This window comes from Microcebus murinus, chromosome 16, assembly GCF_040939455.1.
Source record: "Microcebus murinus isolate Inina chromosome 16, M.murinus_Inina_mat1.0, whole genome shotgun sequence".
Classification (NCBI taxonomy): Eukaryota; Metazoa; Chordata; class Mammalia; order Primates; family Cheirogaleidae; genus Microcebus; species Microcebus murinus.
The window spans coordinates 71,882,225-71,903,700 of NC_134119.1; the positions used below are offsets into that span (position 1 = coordinate 71,882,225).

Below are 21,476 nucleotides of genomic sequence, written 5' to 3' on the forward strand. Positions count from 1 at the left end.
TTTTGAGACAGAGTCTCACTCTGTTGCCCAGGCTAGGGTGCCGTGGCATCAGCCTCGCTCACAGCACCCTCAGACTCCTGGGCTCAAGTGATCCTCCTGCCTCAGCCTCCGGAGAAGCTGGGACTACAGGAACGTGCCACCATGCCCGGCTGATTTTTTCTATATATATTTTTAGTTGGCCAATTAATTTCTTTGTATTTATAGTAGAGACAGATTCTCACTCTTGCTCAGGCTGGTTTCAAACTCCTGACCTTGAGCAATCCGCCCACCTCAGCCTCCCAGAGTGCTAGGATTACAGGCGTGAGCCACCACGCCCGGCCCAGAATGTTTTTCAATACACAGAAACCCAGTGGTTTAGAGACTGTTTAGTAACTACCGAGGGGTAATTCCCTCAGTCAAAGAGGTGTGAACTTCAGAAACATTAAATCTATTGAATTTACTTTCCCCTCACATTTTTAAAGAACATTTCAAACACCCAGAAAATGTAAATGAATTTTGTGTACACCCACTGTACCCAGCCCCTAGATCGGATAACTAACATTTGACCATATGTGCTTTGTCATTACCCACATATCTATGGTTGGATCTGTTTTGATGGGAATCAAATGGGATTAACAGTGACTATGGATTCAAACAGACTGGCTTCTGCATATGATTAGTACCGATGCTTTATAGCACCATACACTCAGACAAAAGACTTCAACTCTCTAAAAGTTTGTCATTTGAAAATCAGAGTAGAGTAGGTAATGTAGAGAGCTGTGTAAGGACTGTGTTAGCTGGTATCTGCATGATCTGCACACGGTAAACCCTCAATGCGAATTCGCTATTATTACTACCTTATGGAGCATGTTTAGGAAGAACTTCTAGAAGTGGAATTCTTGGATTCTAGGGAGAATGGTATGAACATTTTAAATAGTTTTATATTATGAAATTCCCCTTCCCAGCAGTGTGAGAAGGCCACCACCATCCACACTTAGCAGCAGGGACTCATGTTCTTTATTCTTTGCATGTCTCTACTGTTTTCTGTTGTTGTGTAACAACTTACTACAAACATAGCAGCTTAAAACAACATGCATTTATTATCTCACAGTTCTTGTGGGTTGAGAGTCTGAGCATAGTTTAACTGGATCCTCTGTTTTAGATGTCCAGAGGTGGCAATCAAGCTGTCAGTTGGCTACATTCTCACCTGTAAACCTGACTAGGGGATCATCTGTTTTCAAGCTTATTCAGGTTGTTGACTGAATCCATTTCCTTGCAGCTATAGAGCTCACAGCCACTTGCTTCTTCCAGGCCAGCAGGAGATTCTCTAACTAAGCCCTCTTTTAAAGGCTTCCAAGTGCCTGTTTGGGGACATCTGCAAAATCCCTCAGCTTCGCCAAATAACTAAGTAATCATGGTGTAACAACAGAATCTTAGAGTTTTGTCTACCACACTATCCAATTGAGAAATTGAAATGTATTGTCCATTTAACTTACGTGTCCTTAATAACCAGCCTATTTGTACAGTTCTTGTATGACTGTTCATTAGATACCCAATTTTTGAGGAGACTGGCCACTTTGCATTGTCTACCCATTTCTATGCTGGAGTCTGTTTCACATTGTGTGTGAACTTTTATGTAGAAGCTCCCTGCTCCTCTGGTTTTCCTGTCTGGCTTCTCCAGGTGTCATAGTTCAGGGTCAGCAGACAGAGACAGACTTAGAAGCACAAAAGTCTGGGCATGGTAGTGTGTGTCTGTAGTCCCAGCGACTCTGGAGGCTGAGGTGGGAGGATGGCTTGAGTTCAGGAGTCTGAGGCCAAGGGGCCTTTGTACGTGCCTGTGAACAGCCACTGCCTTCCAGCCTGGGCAACGTAGTCAAGAAAGAAAGAAAAAGAGAGAGAGAGAGAGGAAAGGAAGGAAGGAATGAGGGAGGGAGGGAAGGAGAAAGGGAGAGAGAAAGAAAAAAAGAAATAAATGAAGGGAGGAAGTAAAGAGAAAAGAAGTTCAAAAGGTTTATTGGGGAGTAACATCAAGAAAGAGGCTGATGTTGGGCGTGGTGGCTCACGCCTGTAATCCTAGCACTCTGGGAGGCCAAGGTGGGAGGATTGCTTGAGGTCAGGAGTTCAAAACCAGCCTGAGCAAGAGTGAGACCCTGTCTCTACTAAAAATAGAAAGAAATTAATTGGCCAACTAATATATATAGAGAAAAAAAGAGCCAGGCATGGTGGTACATGCCTGTAGTCCCAGCTACTCGGGAAGCTGAGGCAGGAGGATCACTTGAGCCCAGGAGTTTGAGGTTGCTGTGAGCTAGGCTAATGCCACGGCACTCACTCTAGCCTGGGCAACAAAATGAGACTCTGTCTGAAAAGAAAAGAAAAGAAAGGAAAAGAAAAGAAAAGAAAAGAAAAGAAAAGAAAAGAAAAGAAAAGAAAAGAAAAGAAAAGAAAAGAAAAGAAAAGAAAAAAGAAAAAAGAGGCTAGGCTCGGTGGCTCACGCCCAGCCTGTAATCCTAGCACTCTGGGAGGCCAAGGCGGGCGGATTGCTCGAGGTCAGGAGTTCGAAACCAGCCTGAGCAAGAGCGAGACGCTGTCTCTACTATAAATAGAAAGAGATTAATTGGCCAACTAATATATATAGAAAAAATTAGCCGGGGGGCATGGTGGCGCATGCCTGTAGTCCCAGCTACTTGGGAGGCTGAGGCAGGAGGATTGCTTGAGCCCAGGAGTTTGAGGTTGCTGTAAGCTAGGCTGACGCCATGGCACTCATTCTAGCCTGGGCAACAGAGTGAGACTCTGTAAAAAAAAAAAGAAAAAGAAAAAGAAAAGCAAAGAAAGCAAAGCGAAAGAAAGAGAGAGAGAGAGAGAGAGAGAGAGAGAGAGAGAGAGAGAGAAAGAAAGAAAGAAAGAAAGAAAGAAAGAAAGAAAGAAAGAAAGAAAGAAAGAAAGAAAGAAAGAAAGAAAGAAAGAAAGAGAGAAAGAAAAAGAAAAAGGGAGGAAGCACGATCGGGCAGGAAGCACTGTCAGACCACAATGCTGCCCAGCAGTAAGCTCCAGAGCAAAGCTCCCCTCCCGTTATAGGACTTCGGCCTTGAAAGCAAACCCACCAGCCCTTTGGCCAAGTCTTTGCTCACTCACTGGCCAGAGGTCACTGGGAAAAGAAGGTGGCCTTGGCTGTTCAAAGGAGCCCACAGATGGCAGCAGGTCCCTCCTTGAAGGGAGATCTGGGGAGTGGCTACCCCAAATGTCTATCCTTGATGACATCTCTGCTGGCACACCCACTGCTCTTGGCTAGAGAATAAGATCCTTTGCTGGTCTCCACGGCCATGCTTGGCCTGCCCCTGCCTGGCTCTGCCAGGTCCGGTCTCCCTGTTGTCTGGCCTCTGATTTCCTGGGGCTCCTGGGCTTCTCCCACGGGCACAGAAGGCACAGTGCCCACAAAGCTGGCATCACTTCTTTCAAAGTTAGAGTTAAAAATGAACAGTATTCAACCTGGATTGTGGGCATCCTTATCCTAAAGCAATCATAAAATATAATTTCCTTTTTTTTTTTTTTTTAATGGAGGAAGGAGCCCACGAGGGGCAAAATGCATCAGGCTTGGGAAAGAAATTCAGAGTTTACCCTGTAGTGCTCACACTAGCTTCTCTTCCTCTCTTCCCTGTCCTCTCTACCCCTTCTTCATTGGTTTTTGTTTTGTTTTGTTTTTGAGACAGAGTCTCACTCTGTCTCCTGGGCTAGAGCGCCGTGGCAACAGCTTACCTCACAGCAACCCCAAACTCCTGGACTCAAGCTATCGATCCTCTGCCTCAGCCTCCCGAGTAGCTGGGACTACAGGCATGCACCACCATGCCTGGCTCATTTTTTCTATATATTTTTAGTTGGCCAATTAATTTCTTTCTATTTTTAGTAGAGACAGGGTCTCGCTCTTGCTCAGGCTGGTCTCGAACTCCTGAGTTAAACAATCCTCCCACCTCGGCCTCCCAGAGTGCTAGCATTACAGGCGTGAGCCACCGCGCCCGGCCTTCTACCCCTTCTTCTAGTCTGCACCTTGTTTTATCGGATTCCCCACTGCTGACGGCTCTCTAGTATATAGCCCGGCCCAGACGTCCCCGACCTCCAGACTGAAGCACCTGCCTATCCCCTTGATGCTTCGCTCAAATGAGGGGCTAACGAGTGTTTTTCTTAACCCAAACCAAGCTCCAGTCTCACTCTGCCTCCACCCCACCCCTGCCCCTCTCACAGCCTGGCCCTTCTCTGTCACCAGCATTTCTGTTCTTCCCTTAGCAGGCCAAAACTCTGCCAGTGCCTGGACTCCCCTCATTCACATCCGGCCCGTGCCTGGGAGGCGGGCCTCACCCGTATAAGGCTCAGCCTTACCCAGGACGCAGGCTATTCACTGCCTTCCTTTCTGCTGCTCGGCCCTAAGCTGCCAACATCTCTTTTGGGGATTGTGTCACCAACATTGAAACTGCCTATAATAACATAATGTAAGGCCATAAGGCAGAAATAGTAATAAAAGTCTGATTTTTATAAAAGTATGCATATAGCCAGAGGTGAACCAACCATTGTTCCCCAACTTCTTTGCTGCTGTAGCTGCTTAAGTGGCATGTATCCTCCCTGACAGGGGCAAGATTTGTGACTTCCCCAATAACATCTATAGGTAGCACTGCTGTTGTGAAGCCTAAGACTGGTCTTTGAGATATTTTTCAGACTCTGCATTTGGGGAACCCATTGATGTTCACCGGACCCATGCACATGCATAGGAACTGATCCAACAGCCTTGAGACCCCTACCCAGGAAACGTCCCAGCTGAGAAGATGATTTCTGCTTCCCAACACTATGAGCTCCACCCCAGCCAATCAGCAGACCCGATTCCCTAGTCCTTTGCCCACCAGCCCGCCTTTAAAAACCTTAGCCCCCAGATTCTCAGGGAGATGGATTTGAGAAATCACTGCCATCTCCTTGCCTGGCATCTTGTGAAATTAACCTTTTTCTTTTCTGTAACACCTGCTGTCTCAGTATATTGGCCTTTCCTGGGCTGGGAGCAAGGGACCCAGCTGGGCTATAACAACCTCCCTGTTCCACCCTTGTCCTCAAGTCTATTTCCCCACAGCACCTCCCTCCTTTGCTCAAAATTTTCAAGGGCACCTCACTCCCCCAGGGTAAAAGCCAAAATCTGCACCAGGGCCTGCAAGACCTGGCTAGACCAGGCCCTGTGACCCCTCTGAGCTCATCGTCCATTCCTTCCCCTAGACTCGCTCAGCCCCAGCCACTCTGCTCTTCTCCCTCGTCTTCCACCACACACCATGTACTCCCACCCCAAGGCCTTTGCAGGTGCTGTTCCCCTGCCTGAAACATCCTTCCACCAGACATCTGCCCAGCTCATTCCTTTACCTCTTTAGGTCTTTACTCACACCTGTATTTTATTTTGCTCTTCCTTAATCATTATTATTATTATTTTTGAGACAGGGTCTCACTCTGTTGCCCAGGCTAGAGTGAGTGCCGTGGCATCAGCCTGGCTCACAGCAACCTCCAACTCCTGGGCTGAAGCAATCCTCCTGCCTCAGCCTCCCAAGTAGCTGGGACTACAGGCATGCGCCACCATGCCTGGCTAATGTTTTCTATATATATTAGTTGGCCAATTAATTTCTTTCTATTTATAGTAGAGACGGGGTCTCGCTCTTGCTCAGGCTGGTTTCGAACTCCTGACCTCGAGCAATCCTCCTGCCTCGGCCTCCCAGAGTGCTAGGATTACAGGCGTGAGCCACTGCGCCCGGCTGCTCTCCCTTAATTAGAACAAAAGGCAGGGGTTTGTCTGTCCTGTTCACTGCTCACCTTGGCATCTCCAATAGTGCTTGGCACATGCTGGGCACTTAGCAGACAGTGAGTAACTGAAAAACAGTCAATTGAATTGTTGGGCTCACTTTTTCATTGCTTTCCCTGAAGGAGGATTTCATGTCCCCACACATTGCTGGAGCATGCTATACATATACCGTGTTTCCCTAAAGACAAGACAGGGTCTTATATTTATTTTTCCTCAAGAAGACACCCTAGGGCTTATTCTCAGGGGGTGTGTCATTTTCCCCTCAAAGCCTCAGCTCGCAGCATGCACAGGACGGCCGGGACCTGAGGGGGGGGGCCGACCTTATTGGTGGGGCTGCCCGCACCTTTCCGGTTACCTCTGGGACAGCAGCTGTCACGATGGGGCAGATGAGAAGGGCTGCTGGGGCTTCTATTGTGCAAATGCTTAGACATCCTGCTAGGGCCTATTTTATGGGTAGGTCTTATTTTCAGGGTATATAGACACATAAATGTCTACATTTGTACATATAGCTATATATTATAAATATATATATTTAAACAAAGACAGAAGAATAAACTAAAAACTAATAAAAAAATTATTTATCCACAGGTGGTAGAGGGACCAGTGTGTAAAGGGCGGGTATAGAAGGTGGACTTCTGTGAGTATATATTGTTTTGGCATAGTATAAATGGCTTATAGAATTTAAATTTTTAAAAGACCCCATCTAAGAGAAATAGTTTAGTCTTCTTAAATGAATGGTCTTCATTAAAATTCATTTTTAAATGTTGGTCAAGAAAAGTAGGGAGGAAACTGCCTGAGGCCCTCCCTGAGTACAGCCTATGGGGACACTAACTGTCCCTCCAGCAGCCGCTCACGTGGCTTTCGGCCAAGCTGCCATGACAGCACCTCACTGGCTGCCTGGTGGTGCAACGTGGGCACATGACCCTAGCTGGGCCGTTCCTAACCCTCCTGTGCAACGAGGAACACGGAAACTGCAAGATAAACAAACTGGGATCCATTAATGATGGTGCGGCCCTCACAGAGTGTCTAAGCTCTGGCAGCTGAAGACCAGGAGCTGCCTTTAGCAAAGCTCTTCATTGCTTTCTTGAATTCTAAGACAAGTCTCCTTTCTTTCTTCAAGTACTTATAGTAAGTTATGACTAGTGTCAACTAAAAGAGCTTTATTTGGATCATAATCTAAATATTTCAGCATATTTCCTTTTACTAGTTTTCTTCCCTTTGTGCATGTTTTTTCCCCTTAATTAAGATCATACCATATAGAGTTGTTCTCATTCTGCTATCATGTAACATTATATCAAGATCAAAAACAGTTGGGTGTGGTGGCTCCCCCTGTAATCCCAGCACTTTGAGAGGTGGAGGCAGGAGAATTGTTTGAGGCCAGTTCAAGCCCAGCCTGGGCAACATATCAAGATCCTGTCTGTACAAAAAAAAATTTTTTGTTTTTGTTTTTTTGAGACAGAGTCTCACTTTGTTGCCCAGCCTAGCTCACAGCAACCTCAAACTCCTGGACTCAAGCGATCCTCCTGCCTCAGCCTCCCAAGTAGCTGGGACTACAGGCATGTGCCACCATGCCCGGCTGATTTTTTTTCTATATATATTAGTTGGCCAATTAATTTATTTCTATTTATAGTAGAGATGGCGTCTCGCTCTTTCTCAGGCTGGTTTCGAACTCCTGACCTTGAGCAATCCACCCGCCTCGGCCTCCCAGAGTGCTGGGATTGCAGGCATGAGCCACTGCACCTGGCCCAAAAATTTTTTTTAAATTTATTCAGGCATGGTGGTGCACACGTATAGTCCTAGCTACTTGGGAAGCTGAGACAGAGGGATCCCTAGAGCTCAGGAGTTCAAGATTACAGTGAGCTATGATCGAACCACCGCACTTCAGCTTAGGCAACAGAGGGAGATCCTGTCTCAAAAAAAAAAAAAAAAAAAAAGATTAAAAAAATGACCATTCTCAGGCCGGGCGCAGTGGCTCACACCTATAATCCTAGCACTCTGGGAGGCCGAGGCAGGTGGAACGTTTGAGCTCAGGAGTTTGAGACCAGCCTGAGCAAGAGCGAGACCCCGTCTCTACTAAAAATAGAAAGAAATTACTTGGAAAGCTAAAAATATATAGAAAAAATTAGCCGGGCATGGTGGCGCATGCCTGTAGTCCTAGCTACTTGGGAGGCTGAGGCAGGAGGATTGCTTGAGCCCAGGAGTTTGAGGTTGCTGTGAGCTAGGCTGAGGCCACAGCACTCACTCTAGCCTGGGCAACAGAGTGAGACTCTGTCTCAAAAAAAAAAAAAAAAAAAGACTACGACCATTCTGTTTTGACAATAAGCCAAGGAGCAAAGCTCTTGTTTACATTGCTACAAGGAATTTGTATCAATCAGCTATCGCCACAGTAAGACTGTGCAACAAAATGACCCCAAAATTCAGTGGCTTAAAACAACAGTCATTTATCCTGGCTCATGGGTCTGCAGGTTGACTGTTCAAGGCTGGCCTTCCCTGGGCAGACCTTCAGGCTTCTGGTGGGGACTGGGTCTGCTTCCCTTGTCTCATCCTCCTGTCAACCTGAAAGAAGATGCTGACACAAAATTAATGTAAGTAGACAGTTTATTTGGGCTCAGCTTGAGGATTGCTGTGGAGCAGTAGTTGAGGCAGGCCCGAGAGGAGATTAGCTACTTCTCCCCATGGAGCCAAGTCCCTAAGATAGGAGTCACCATAGAGGATAAGGAAATTGATAGGAGATAGAGAGAAATAAAAGAATACATGGTATTCTAAGACTAAGGTATACTTTATATTTTCATATAAAAAGATCAGATATAACAGCAGGGTTACTCAGGAGACTCGGCATATCCCCATGAACGTCCATCAATATGGTTACATTCACACAGGTTTTTATAATCACACACATCAATTACCAGTTGTCAGGGTAACACATTTGCATATCAGGGAATGCAGTTGCTAGGGGAGACAGGTAGTGGGTTGGGGTCAAAAGTCCTCTCAAAGGGCTTCTAATCTATCTAGGTGAACAAACAGGTACAAAGTCTTTTAGGGACTAACTTCTAAATTCTAACAGGTAGTTGTCAATTAACAAAGGTATAACAAAAAAGGTATAGTGACTCTATATATCTTTGATTAGTGATGGTGGACATAAAGGTAGACAGACAGGAGAGAGCAGGAAGCCCATCTCTATAAAACAGGTTGTTTATAACCACCGGGGCGCTTCTCTGGGCAAAGTGCACTCACTGTCTCCGGCTCCCATCCTGTGGGCCGTATTTGCCTTGTCCTGTCTTTCAAGACACAGGGAAGCTCACAGATTTTGAGATACCGGGAAGCCTTCCAGGAAAACACCCCTACCGGAGATTTTAGAGCTCTCCCATGATAGCAGCCTCTAATAAGTGAACCATTGAGTCCACACATTCCTTCAGGGCAAAACCCTGCAAACTTCTGTTTCTGTCTTTAATATAGTAATATAGGGTGATACAATAAAATAATGATCTTATGAGCCACACTTCACTAATTCCTCAATCATATTTTTCAACAGATTGCAACCTGGAGGATCAATTCAAGCTGCTCTCAATACACATTCCAATTAGCAGCAGTTACACGTGTATTTTTTTTTTTTTTTGAGACAGAGTCTCACTGAGTTGCCTGGGCTAGAGTGCCGTGGCATCATCCTAGCTCACAGCAACCTCGAACTCCTGGACTCAAGTGATCCTCCTGCCTCAGCCTCCCGAGTAGCTGGGACTACAGGCACGTGCCACCATGCCCGGCTAACTTTTTCTATACATATTTTAGTTGGCCAATTAATTTCTTTCTATTTTTAGTAGAGATGGGGTCTTGCCCTTGCCCCAGAAGAGGGGACAACAGTGAAAGCACTACTGCAGTAGTTTAATTAAGAAGTGGAGTGACATAGAGCAGGATGGGGCAATGGAAATAAAAAGCAGACCAATTCGATTTATGTTTAAGGCAGACTCAGAATTTGGTGATTTATTCTAAATGGAGGTGGAGGGTTCCTTGGCTACTGACACTGGGTTGATAGTAATGCCATCTTCTAAGGCAAAACTGGGGGAGGAGCAGGTGGGCCATGGGAATAATGTTCAATTTTGACAGGGTATGTTTGCAGAATGAATACTTTTAGTAGGAAGTACAATGTGCCCAGACTCAGAAAAGAATTTGAGATGAAGCCACGGAGCGTGACTCATCAATGTTCAGGTGTTGTTTGAATGCAGGAGAGTAAAAGAGATCATCATACTGGCAGGACAGACAAGAGAGCTCAGGACCAGAAGAACATCTTGAAAATGAGAGTGAGGAGTTACCAGTAGCAGAGATTGATTTATCTTTCCATAGACACTCTGAGGGACTGAGCTCATTCCAATTGCGACTCAATCTTTCCTTGCAAGGCAGATTTGAAAATAAATCCACACATTTCAGAATAGTTCCTTAACTTAATCTCATTGTTTTCTTTCTTTTTCTTTCCCTCTCCTGCTCCTTCTTTCTTTTAGAGATGGGGGTCTCACGCTGTCACCCAGGCTGGAGTGCAGTGGTGTGATCATAGCTCACTGCAGCCTGGAATTCCTGGGCTCAAGAAATCCTCCTGCCTAAGTCTGCAGAGTAGCTAGGATGATAGGCGTGTACCACTATGCCTAGCTAATTTTTGTCATTTTTTATAGAGAAGGGGCTCTCACTATGCTGCCCAGGCTGGTCTCGAACTCCTGGCCTCCCAAAGTGATGGGATTACAGGCATGAGTCACCACATCTGGTTCAATCTCACCATTTTCTGCCCAGCACTTAAAATTATCTGTTTTTTTTTTTTCATCTAGTTTGGGAAACTATAATCAAAAGCAAAGAGATAATGAGAATGCAAGGCATTTTTCTTAGAACCATATGCTGTCCTGAAAATGGAAAGTGCCACAAGGAGTGAACTCAATCCCTCCACACTTGGAGACCAGGAGTGTAAGGCTCACTAACAGGAGCCGCAGGAGGACCAGGAGACATGAGCAGAACAGACGATGCTTGAGGAAACACTGATTCAGGAGCAAGGCTGAAAGAATAAGGAATTTAGGTGACATGTTGAGTAGAGTCTAAGTCTTCTTCCACTTTACAATATTCCTATCAGCAAATACAGCCACACACATGACTCATTGTAAAACAGTGTTCAGGGTTAATCAATTACTATTTAGAATGCAGAGAAAAACCATGAAAATCATGATTGTGGTAATACTTTCAGTTAACACACTCAATTTCTTAAACTGGCAAATAGTATAATGTAGAAAAGTCTTACCAATGAAATATATGTGGCAAATCTTTTAAATGTAGCACAAACCTCAGCAGATGTAAGAGAATGCATGCAGGAGAGAGTATATTTAAATGTAAGTAATGTGGGGAAGTCTATTCACAGCAGCTCCTCCCCATCTTTGGCTCCAGAGAACTCACACAGGTGACAAACTCTCCAATGTCCCAAGTGTGAGAAATCCCTGTTCATGCTAAATAACTTTCTGACATCAGAGAGGTCATACTGGAAAGAGATTCTATCAATGTAATACATGTAGAGAAGTCTTTAAACAGAGCTCAGCCCATTCGAACTATGAGCAAACTTTCTCTGGAGATACAGAAAAATATTTCTTTCAGTATGTTTCAGAACATACAGGAGAGCAATCCTATAAATGTAATCACTGTAGAAATAGCCGCAGGCACAAATGACTCCTTATTCAGTATGAGATAATTTATACTTGTGAAACAGTCTATTTTTGCAGTGAATTTAGGAAATTCTTTTAAAGGAGTGACCAGGTAACCCTACATCTAAGAATCTATAAAGGAGAGAAACCCTATGAATGGGATCATTCAGGGAAAAGTTTCACACTTTGCTCCTCCCTTGCTCAAAATCACAGAATGTACACTGAAGAGAAGAATGAGGGGTATTGTCATCGTGGAAAGGCTTCAGACTTAGCTTAGTCCTTATAAGGCAGCAGCAGAGAACTCATACTGGGGAAAGTCCCTTTCCATGCGATCAGTGTGGAAGAGCCCTCAGGAGGTGTTCTCACATTATTCAACATGAGAGGACTCATACTGGAGAACACCATGAATGTGGTCAATGTTGGCAAGCTTTCAACCACGGCTTTTACCTTATTTGACACCAGGATATTCATACAGATTAGAAAAACTCATTGAACAAAACCAACATGGAAAAGGTAATGGTTAGAATTCCATTTTCTTTGACAACAGAGACAGACCACAAAGGAAGACAAAGTCTGCAAGTTACTTCTGACCCTCAAGCAAGCACCTGAATACAGTAAGTCTGTGCGCTTGTGGCTCCCTGCGGTCATACATCAGCAGGTATAAGCAGTTCTCTATGTGTCCTTAATTTGCCATAGAAATGCCATTTAATGGGGACTCAGAGTCTATGCCTGATGGACAATGTCTCATAGATATGACTGCCACAGATAATCAAATGTAAATGTTCTCAATAACAACAGCATATATACCTTTCTACATCATATATGAATCAGAGAAGTACAAAAATTGAGAAGTGGTGCAGAAATCATACATCTTTTAGCATCATGGTGATCAATATATGTATAGTTTTGTAATATTTGCATAAGAGAGATGAAGGATATGCCATCCATTTATTCCCTGCATAATCCCAATGTTGTCACTTCAAACAAATTTGAGATATTTATACTACTTTACCAATGTTTCATCAATGACACACTACTTTTAACTTAGAGAGGTGTAATAAAGAGTTGTGTGCATGTTCACATCTCTCTCTCTCTCTCTCTTTTAAGACAGTCTCACGCTGTTGCCCCAGCTACAGTGCCGCGGCGTCAGCCTAGCTCACAGCAACCTCAAACTCCTGAGCTTAAGTGATCCTCCTGCCTCAGCCTCCCGAGTAGCTGGGACTACAGGTATGTGCCACCATGCCCGGCTAATTTTTTTCTATTTTTAGTATAGACAGGGTCTCGCTCTTGCTCAGGCTGGTCTCGAACTCCTGAGATCAAGTGATCCACCCGCCTCGGTCTCCCAGAGTGCTAGGATTACAGGCGTGAGCCACCGCGCCCAGCCGCATGTTCACATTTCTAAAGGCATTGCCAATGTTCAGGCAAGGTTCAAAAGACATACCACTGCCTGTTGGTGTGTCTGTACTCCAAGGATAACACAGACCTCACAAGCTTCAACCAAAATCCCTCACAAAGGGCAGAGGGTCTAAGCAGCACTGGCTTTCTCTGCTTAAACCCTGGACACTAGAAGACAAGAAAATATTCCAGAAATAAAATGACTCTGATATTAGAATTTTTTTTTTTTTTTTTTTTTTTTTTGAGACAGAGTCTCGCTTTGTTGCCCAGGCTAGAGTGAGTGCCGTGGCGTCAGCCTAGCTCACAGCAACCTCAAACTCCTGGGCTCGAGCGATCCTTCTGCCTCAGCCTCCCTGGTAGCTGGGACTACAGGCATGAGCCACCATGCCCGGCTAATTTTTTTTTTTATATATATATCAGTTGGCCAATTGATTTCTTTCTATTTATAGTAGAGACGGGGTCTCGCTCTTGCTCAGGCTGGTTTTGAACTCCTGACCTTGAGCAATCCGCCCGCCTCGGCCTCCCAAGAGCTAGGATTACAGGCGTGAGCCACAGCGCCCGGCCGATATTAGAATTTTATGCTCCAGAAAGATATCACTCATGTATGAGAGAAGAGTTGTTAGGGTTCAAACACTGTACTCCTTCTGGAAAAATTCCCCAAGAAAACATAATAGTAATTACTTACAAGTATGAGCCATGTCCCCAAAAGACATACAAAAGGAAGCTCACAGAAGTTTGTCGTAAGAGCCAAAAACCATATACAGCCCAGCAGTCCATCAGTAATAAAATGAACAAATAAAATGTGGCACATCTACATAATGGAACACTACTCCACAATTTAAAAAGAATGAACTACTGATATATACAATTTGGCTGAATCCCAAAAACATGACATTGAGTGAAAGAATCCAGACATAAAAGACTATAGACTGCATGATTCCATGCTCCCCTTGGAGGCTCCAGGAGAGAATTCACTCCTTGCTTTTTCCAGCTCCTGGTGGCCACTGGCATTCATTCCTTGGCTTCTGTCTGCATCATTCTAGTCTCTGCCTCTGTGGTCACACCACCTCTTCCTTTTCTTTTGTGTGTGTGGTCAAATCTCTCTGCCTCTTCTTATAAAGATACATGTGAATGCACGCACAATCCAGGATAACACCCCTCTCGAGATCTTTAGGTATATCTGTAGACCCCGCTTCCATATAAAGTAGCATCCACAGGTTCCGTAGATTAGGACCTAATATGTTTGGGAACCACTTTTCAGCCTACCACACTCTCTTAATCTTTAATCAAAATGCTGGGCTTCACTGACAGCTTTGGTTCAACCTTTTGACCTATTGCCTTGGACAGGAGAATGTCTTGCATTGACTTGCTTGGAGCAGGCTGCTTGCACATTCCTGGATTAGTCACTCTGGCAATGGTCATAGGATGAGGCCATGTGGCTATGCCCGCTGAAGTCATCCCTTGGGGCTGAGCTTGAGGGCCAACCTCACCCATAGCTGCCCAAAAGGGTGTATGGATGAGTGGAAAGGTCTCACACATGAACCTGGAGGTTATCCTCTCTCCCCCTTTGAGAAACCTTTGAAATGCTGGCTTTCCCTCCTAAACCCCAGTGAGAGCTCACATTCTTCCCTTACCCTCAATGGAATGCCACCTTTCCTTCCCAAGATTCCCATCAAACCCTCAACTAGGGTTCCCCACCTCCTTGTTGCTCCCTGGACACTGAGACTTCACTCCATTCCAGATCTCTGCCAGGAGCAAGTCCAGAAACTTCCAGCATCAGCTGCACTCAGATCTGGTTCATGGCCTTATATCTCAACTTGAGGAGAGGCCTCTGGGGCAGATAAACTCCAAACAGACTTCCATGAAAGCTACTGTGGCTGTGCCACCCACCTTTGTAGCCCAGATGCCAAATTTCCAGCGATTCTTCTTTCCAGCTTTTCTCAGGGCTAGGACACGGATGCATGTGTCAATCCTGGCTAATGGTGCCTGAACAAGTCTACAACAGAGAAAGCATCTGAAAATGTTTTATTAATTCCTGTTGCAGGGAGAGCAATGTCTCCTCTCCCTCAAAGATGTCCACGTCCTAATCCCCAGAGGCTGTGCATGTTACCTCACATAGCAAAAGGGACTCTGCAGATGTCATTAAGGATCCTGCGATGGAGAGATACCCTGGATGACTAGTGGTGGGATCAATGTAATCACAAACGTCCCTGCAAAACATAAGGCAGGAGTCAGAGTCAGAATCAGAGAAAGCAATGTGATGATGGAAACAGATGTTAGAGTCAGAAAGAGATGTGAAGATGTTACAGTGCTGCCTAAAGATGGGAAGGGGCCATGAGCCGAGGGATACAGGTGGTCTCCAGAAGGTGGAAAAAGCAAAGATTCTTTCCTAGACCCTCCACAAGAAATGCAGCCCTGCTGACGCCTTGATTTCAGCCCAGTAAGACCCATTTTGGACTTGTGACCTCCAGAGCTGTGAGATAATAAATTTGTGTCATTTTCAGCAATAAAGGTCTCATACTTTGTTACAGTGGCAATAGAAAACACTCTCTCTGATGCCAACTTCTTCAGCCAAATGTCATCTGGCTGTATGCGGTACTTGGAACTATGATGACCGCCTTGAGACCAGGAGGACATGAGCCTTAGGAAAGATCAAGACAATATGCTGAGGAAGGCTCAGCCAAAAGATGGGCAGTGCCTGGCTATGGGCCACAGTTGAATGAACCCAGGAGTCAGCCCTAGGAGCCCTTGCCTCTGGACTTAATGCAATTTAAGGTAACAAATGGTGGCATATTCTATGACTTGCGCCAAACACATCTTACGTGATGACCCTTTCCTGCTCCTCCCAGCTCTGCTCTCCAGTCTCTTGCTCAGTCATGCTGAGTCACAACGTGGGGATTCCTCGAGGCAGCTGTCACAGGTAACCAGGCTCTGCAGGCTCAGGATGACCCTCGCGGGCCTGAATCACAGTCAGTCCTTGGGAGGTGGATGCCCATGAAGAGCAGGGACCCATTGCACTCATAGCCTCAGCTGCAGTCTCAGAGGCATGGCCAAGGGGATGCAGAGATAGCAAGGAGACATTCCAGAGATCCAGGGGCACACTGTGCAAACAAGTTCTGGACATGGTGGATTCAAGTTACACATGCAGATGTGGGTATCATCTCCCACTTATTCCCTGCCCATCATTGTGGGCAGCATGAGTCCTCTCGGGGTAAAAAAAAGGTACTCAGAACAAACCACATATCTCCAATCAAAAAAAACCACAGAATGGCTGAGCCACAGAATGGTTCCCTCTACTACCACCCTCTGGCGCCAAAGTTCTGTGATTACAACTGTATGCTACTGATGACTTTGAAGACTAAATTTATTGGCAAAAGCAAAGAATACTTTTGGACTACTAATTTCTGCAGGCATTTCTCCTTCAGATGAGTTTGAATCCAATTTGTTCTCATGAAGAGTAACAATCAGTTCCTTCCCTCACATTTTGAGGAGGAGGGAAGTACAAACCAAAGTTCAAGGGCCAAACCCCCCAAAAGGCTCCATTGTAATCCTATATGTTCTTTCATTGTATCTAGTGATAAATTTGGGAGAACATTGGCTTTGCCATTCTGGAACATGATAAGCACTTTCATTTATGTAAGTTTACTTGTAATTCTTTCCAAAATGTATCTTCACATAGGTCCCTGTATTTCCTGACAAATTAATCTCAAATATTTTATGTTTTTATGATTCTATTTTCAACGGGAGCCCCTTTTCAATATATTTGTTAAGGTGATAGAGATTCTGTGTGTGCATTTGTGTGTCCTGACCTGTGCATTTTTATTTCTTATTCTGTCTGGCTTATCTCACTGCAAATTTTTCAGTTGGGTTTTTTAAAGTATGTTAATGTTGTTTGTTAGTAAATGTATTTTTATGTTTTTCTCCAATAGTTACACCACGTAAAGTCTGTTTCATATCTTATTTGCATTCACAAGAACATCTAGAAATTCTAAAATTAATATTGCTGAGAGAAGATTTTGTTTTGATGTATATAGCCATCCATGGTTGCTGAAGAGAGGAGTAAACAAGAACAAGACTTAAGAAGGGTGGGAGTCAATTTTCATCAGGAAGGAAAAGACTGACTTCCTAAAGCAGAGAAATATTGAGATGAGTTGTGTTCAGGACCAGCAGGAAGTGACTGGCTGGCTTGTTCCTTGTCTATACCCTAGTGGCCAAAGGACAAGATGCCCCCACACTGAGGACAGCAAGAGGAAACGTGGGAGCCCAGTCCTAGATGGCATCAATGGGCAGTTTAATTGGCACCAGAAACCACCAACTTGATGATTTTCTATTCTGTGAGAAAACAGTGTTGATTATTAGGGTTCTCATTTATTTACAACCAACCCCACTCTAGAGGAAACAGGGTGCAAATGTGTGAACTGGATTATTTCAAACCTGCCTTTGGTTTGGGATTTCTGAATTCTTCTTTGAGACAGGCCATTTTCTGGAGGCTATTTGTGGGCAGCCTCTGCTCAGAGCTCAGACTCTGTGCTTTTCTCCCATGTGTTATGTCCAGTGTGGATTATCTTGACGTTGACTTTATCTCTGATATTGGGAGAAATGAGCAAAGAATAAATGAATGGCAGTAATAAATAAACCAAAGAGCTTCTTTTCTGGGAAAAAGCTATGATACTAATAATTTACAGGTAAAACACTAGTTAATGTACCCATACTTCTCCAATCTGAAGTTCTCAAGCTCTGAGGAGTTCAGAAATGTGTCCTGGAGGCTCACATTTTAAAGATGAAAAGATATATCTTTCTTCTTTTTAAAAATGATTTTAAAACATGTGGACCCATCACATGGAATAACTTGAGCAATAAACAAGATGCTCTGTATGATGAAACAAAGACAGAGAATGGAGAACGAAGATCTAATTAGTGGTCCATGATTCAGCTGCGTGGGTGCTTTAGGACTCAGCTGAACTTCAACAGTTGCCACAGTGGTTTGGGCCAGCTTGTAGTTTTAAATATCTTATTCTTAGTCATATGCTATTTCATATAAACCAAAAGTACAACATTAAAGAAAGGATATCCAAGAATATGCATATATTTTGATTTATCAGTATCTCAAAAAACCTGTGTCTATGTGAACTACATTAAGAGGAAAAGTGAATATTAAACTTTACAATTGACTGAAACAATTACCATTGCTAATCCAGCCATTTTTCTCTATGATCCACAATGTTCTTCTGCCTTCTCTGCAATTTAAAATTCCAAAACCTTTTCTAATGAAAAATTTCTCCCTGTTATGAACCTGCCAAATATATATGAACTGACAAGGCTATTTATACTTTTGTCTTTCTTTAAACTAGTATAAACCTTATTGTATTTTGCTACAGTCATATTCATGTGCTTGTTGGCCAGGCACTACCTCAGACCTGCTAGAGATGTTACATATTGTGTGCTAGATGTACCTTACTCTCCAACTAAAATCCAACTGATTGTGAATTCCAAAATACTTCTGGCCCTGAAGGCTTTGAACACGGGATCAGGGCACTATGTATGTTTCTGAACCAAAAAAGATACATAACATTTTTTTTTTTTTTGAGACAGAGTCTCGCTTTGTTGCCCAGGCTAGAGTGAAGAGTGAGTGCCGTGGCGTCAGCCTAGCTCACAGCAACCTCAAACTCCTGGGCTCAAGCAATCCTTCTGCCTCAGCCTCCCGAGTAGCTGGGACTACAGGCATGCGCCACCACGCCCGGCTAATTTTATATATATATATTAGTTGGCCAATTAATTTCTTTCTATTTATAGTAGAGACGGGGTCTTGCTCTTGCTCAGGCTGGTTTTGAACTCCTGACCTTGAGCAATCCTCCTGCCTCGGCCTCCCAGAGTGCTAGGATTACAGGCTTGAGCCACCGCGCCCGGCCACATAACATTTTTGACATTTTACATGTATAAAAGTTAAATTTGTTCAGAAATTATGTTTTCATACAAATTATATTACAGTAAACAGCATGTTTAATTTGCTAAATAGGAAAAAGAATATGCAATTATTGTAAGTTGCATTAAAACGGCTTTCATAAGTCAATCTCTAGTAACACACTTATTTAAAGCCACCTTTAACCAAAAATCACGTTTTTCTCCTATACTATATAAACAGAAAGAAATAATTAAAAATTTCCACGGGGGCTTACTTGCTTGAGGCCTTCATTAACTTGAAATATCCTCATTCATATCCAAAACAAGAATGATTGTTAGTAAACATGACTAACATGGATCTGTTGCATTGGGCAGGACTATACAACGTTAGTTTTTTTAAAAGTGAAATGTGGAAAAGGAAGAGGCCAAGAAAAATCCAAGGAAATACAAGAATAAAAGACATCTGCCTGGTCTCTTAGAAAATATTAACATGAAAAAATCAACAGACTTACTAACTGCAACAACAATTAAGATAAATAATGTGCAGTCTGAGGGTGGACCCTCCACAGTGACCAAAAAATTAATAACCCAAGCCGGGCATGGTAACTCACAGGCCTGTAATCCTAGCACTCTGGGAGACCGAGGCAGGCGGATCACTCAAGGTCAGGAGTTCGAAACCTGCCTGAGCAAGAGCGAGACCCCCGTCTCTAGTAGAAAGAAATTAATTGGCCAACTAAAAATATGTAGAAAACATTAGCCAGGCATGGTGGCGCATGCTTGTAGTCCCTGCTACAGGAGGGACTACAGGAAGCTGAGGCAGAAGGACTGCTTGAGCCCAGGAGTTTGAGGTTGCTGTGAGCTAGGCTGACGACGTGGCACTATATAACCTGGGCAACAGAGTGAGACTGTCTCAAAAAAAAAAAAAAAAAAAAAAAAAAAAATTAACATTTCCTGGAACAAGTTTAGCAGGCAGCGTACATGACCACTAGAGGGAAGCAGAGGACTGCTGAGACCTCCTCTCAAGGGAGAGGAGCGTACACAGAGCCCTACATCAGAAGAGGCTAGATTACTGTGGGCTCTGAGCCCCAAGAAGAGAGTACATCAGAGCCCCTAGCCCCAGGCCTCAAGGAAGACAAGACCACACCAGGACCTGCAGATTTGTTCCTTGAAAAAAAAAAGACCACACCTGGCCCTGGGACCCACAGAAGATGAGAAAACACCACATGCAGATTCCTCAAAAAGCCAAGAGAGTAAATCTTTGTCCTGGGCTCCCAGGGTAGATGAGAGCACCATGGGCCTAAGGAAGATCGGCAGACACCACACCTAGCTACAAACTGTAGCTTCCTCTTCCTCTTCCTCGAGTACAGGGGCTCCCAGCAGCAAACTCAACCTCAGTAGAGCACTGGCCAGAGGATCCTTGGCCAGCCCACTCCCACCACATGCCATAGGTACAACTCATCCTGATCTTCTCTCCAGAACTTGTGTGGACACTTACTATTTCCCCAAAAATAAGACAAGGTCTTATATTTATTTTTCCTCAAGAAGACACCCGAGGGCTTATTTTCAGGGGATGTGTTATTTTTTTAAGTATGGCACAACAATCAACATTGATTCAAATAGAGTGAAGTCGTCTTCTTCTGGAACATCATCATAACTCTCCAAACCCCGAATTCCATCCCGAATTTCCTGTGACTCTATTTCCTTTAGAACCATTGGCCCAAATCTCTCATGTGGAGCCACAGAGCTCTCATGGGGCAGATGAGAAGGGCTGCTCTCTTCTTTCCCGACGAAATGCATGCGTTGTGCAGATGCGCTGCATAGCCACGGGCATCACTAGGTCTTAATTTCGGGGTGGAGCTTATATTGCTCAAATACTTAGCAATCCTGCTAGGGCTTATTTTATGGGCAGGTCTTATTTTCCGGGAAACATGGTAGATCCAACTACCCTGGGACTGGGGGACATCTGGCCCCTCCCCTTGTCCTCCCTCTGCTCCCCAGAACCAGGATAGACACGTGGCCCGCTCCCTTCCCACTTCCCTCCGCCCAGTTTTCCCTCCCCCACCACGGTCTTTAGCCCCGCCCACTGTCACTCCCGGGCAGGCCCGCCCCTCTCCTCCCTGGCACCTGCAGATTTTAGTCCCAACTCCAGCACACCTCCTGTCCTCCTAGACCTGCCGCTCCCTCCTGTCCTTTCAAATGGGCGGGCCTTCAGCACCACCCAGCGCTCCCCTCACACCTGTCAGTTATGTCTCTCCCTCTGCCCCAACAAATTGGGGGGGACTGTCGCTCTGCCTCCCACAGACTCCCCGCCAACCCCCCAACAAGGGTGCAGCATGGTGGCCTCTAGACCCACCCCTAGACTTCCGGCCTGGCCAGCCCTTCCCCCGCCCCAAAGCGACGTCACAATGAGTCCCCCCCTTGCTTCCCCCTCCCGCCTTACCCACTGCAGTACTTCCGGCTTGACCCCCCTTCCCGCGTCTTTACTTTCTCCAGCTTCCGGTCTGCCCCACCAGGGTCGTCTTCGTGGGGGACCCGACTGTCTCTCAGCCTGAGCCGCCGCCCGCGGAGGTGCTGGGTAACTACAGCCTAGCGTTCCTTACCAGAGACCTCCCCTTGTCCAGTCGCACCGCCAAAGGGCACTGCCCAGTGCCCCTTTCCTGCCGCCATGGCTTCGCGTGCCACCCCGAGCGCGCCGGACAAGATGGCCGCCGCCGGGG

At 45.0% G+C, this 21,476-nt stretch overlaps 1 non-coding gene across 8 annotated transcripts; it reads right to left on the bottom strand.

Annotated features, from left to right (window-relative positions):
- Nucleotides 1-8,219: 8,219 nt before the first annotated feature.
- On the bottom strand, nt 8,220-21,460 carry LOC105867738 (uncharacterized). 8 transcript variants are annotated; one of them, XR_012912511.1, is made up of 4 exons: nt 21,360-21,449; nt 17,297-17,442; nt 14,749-15,068; nt 8,220-8,353 (listed from the first exon to the last, which is right to left on the bottom strand). It is a non-coding gene; the product is annotated as an uncharacterized LOC105867738 (transcript). The 8 variants fall into 8 exon arrangements; XR_012912509.1 differs by having other exon boundaries at nt 8,220-8,366; XR_012912510.1 differs by lacking the exon at nt 8,220-8,353 and adding an exon at nt 8,378-10,829.
- Nucleotides 21,461-21,476: the final 16 nt, after the last annotated feature.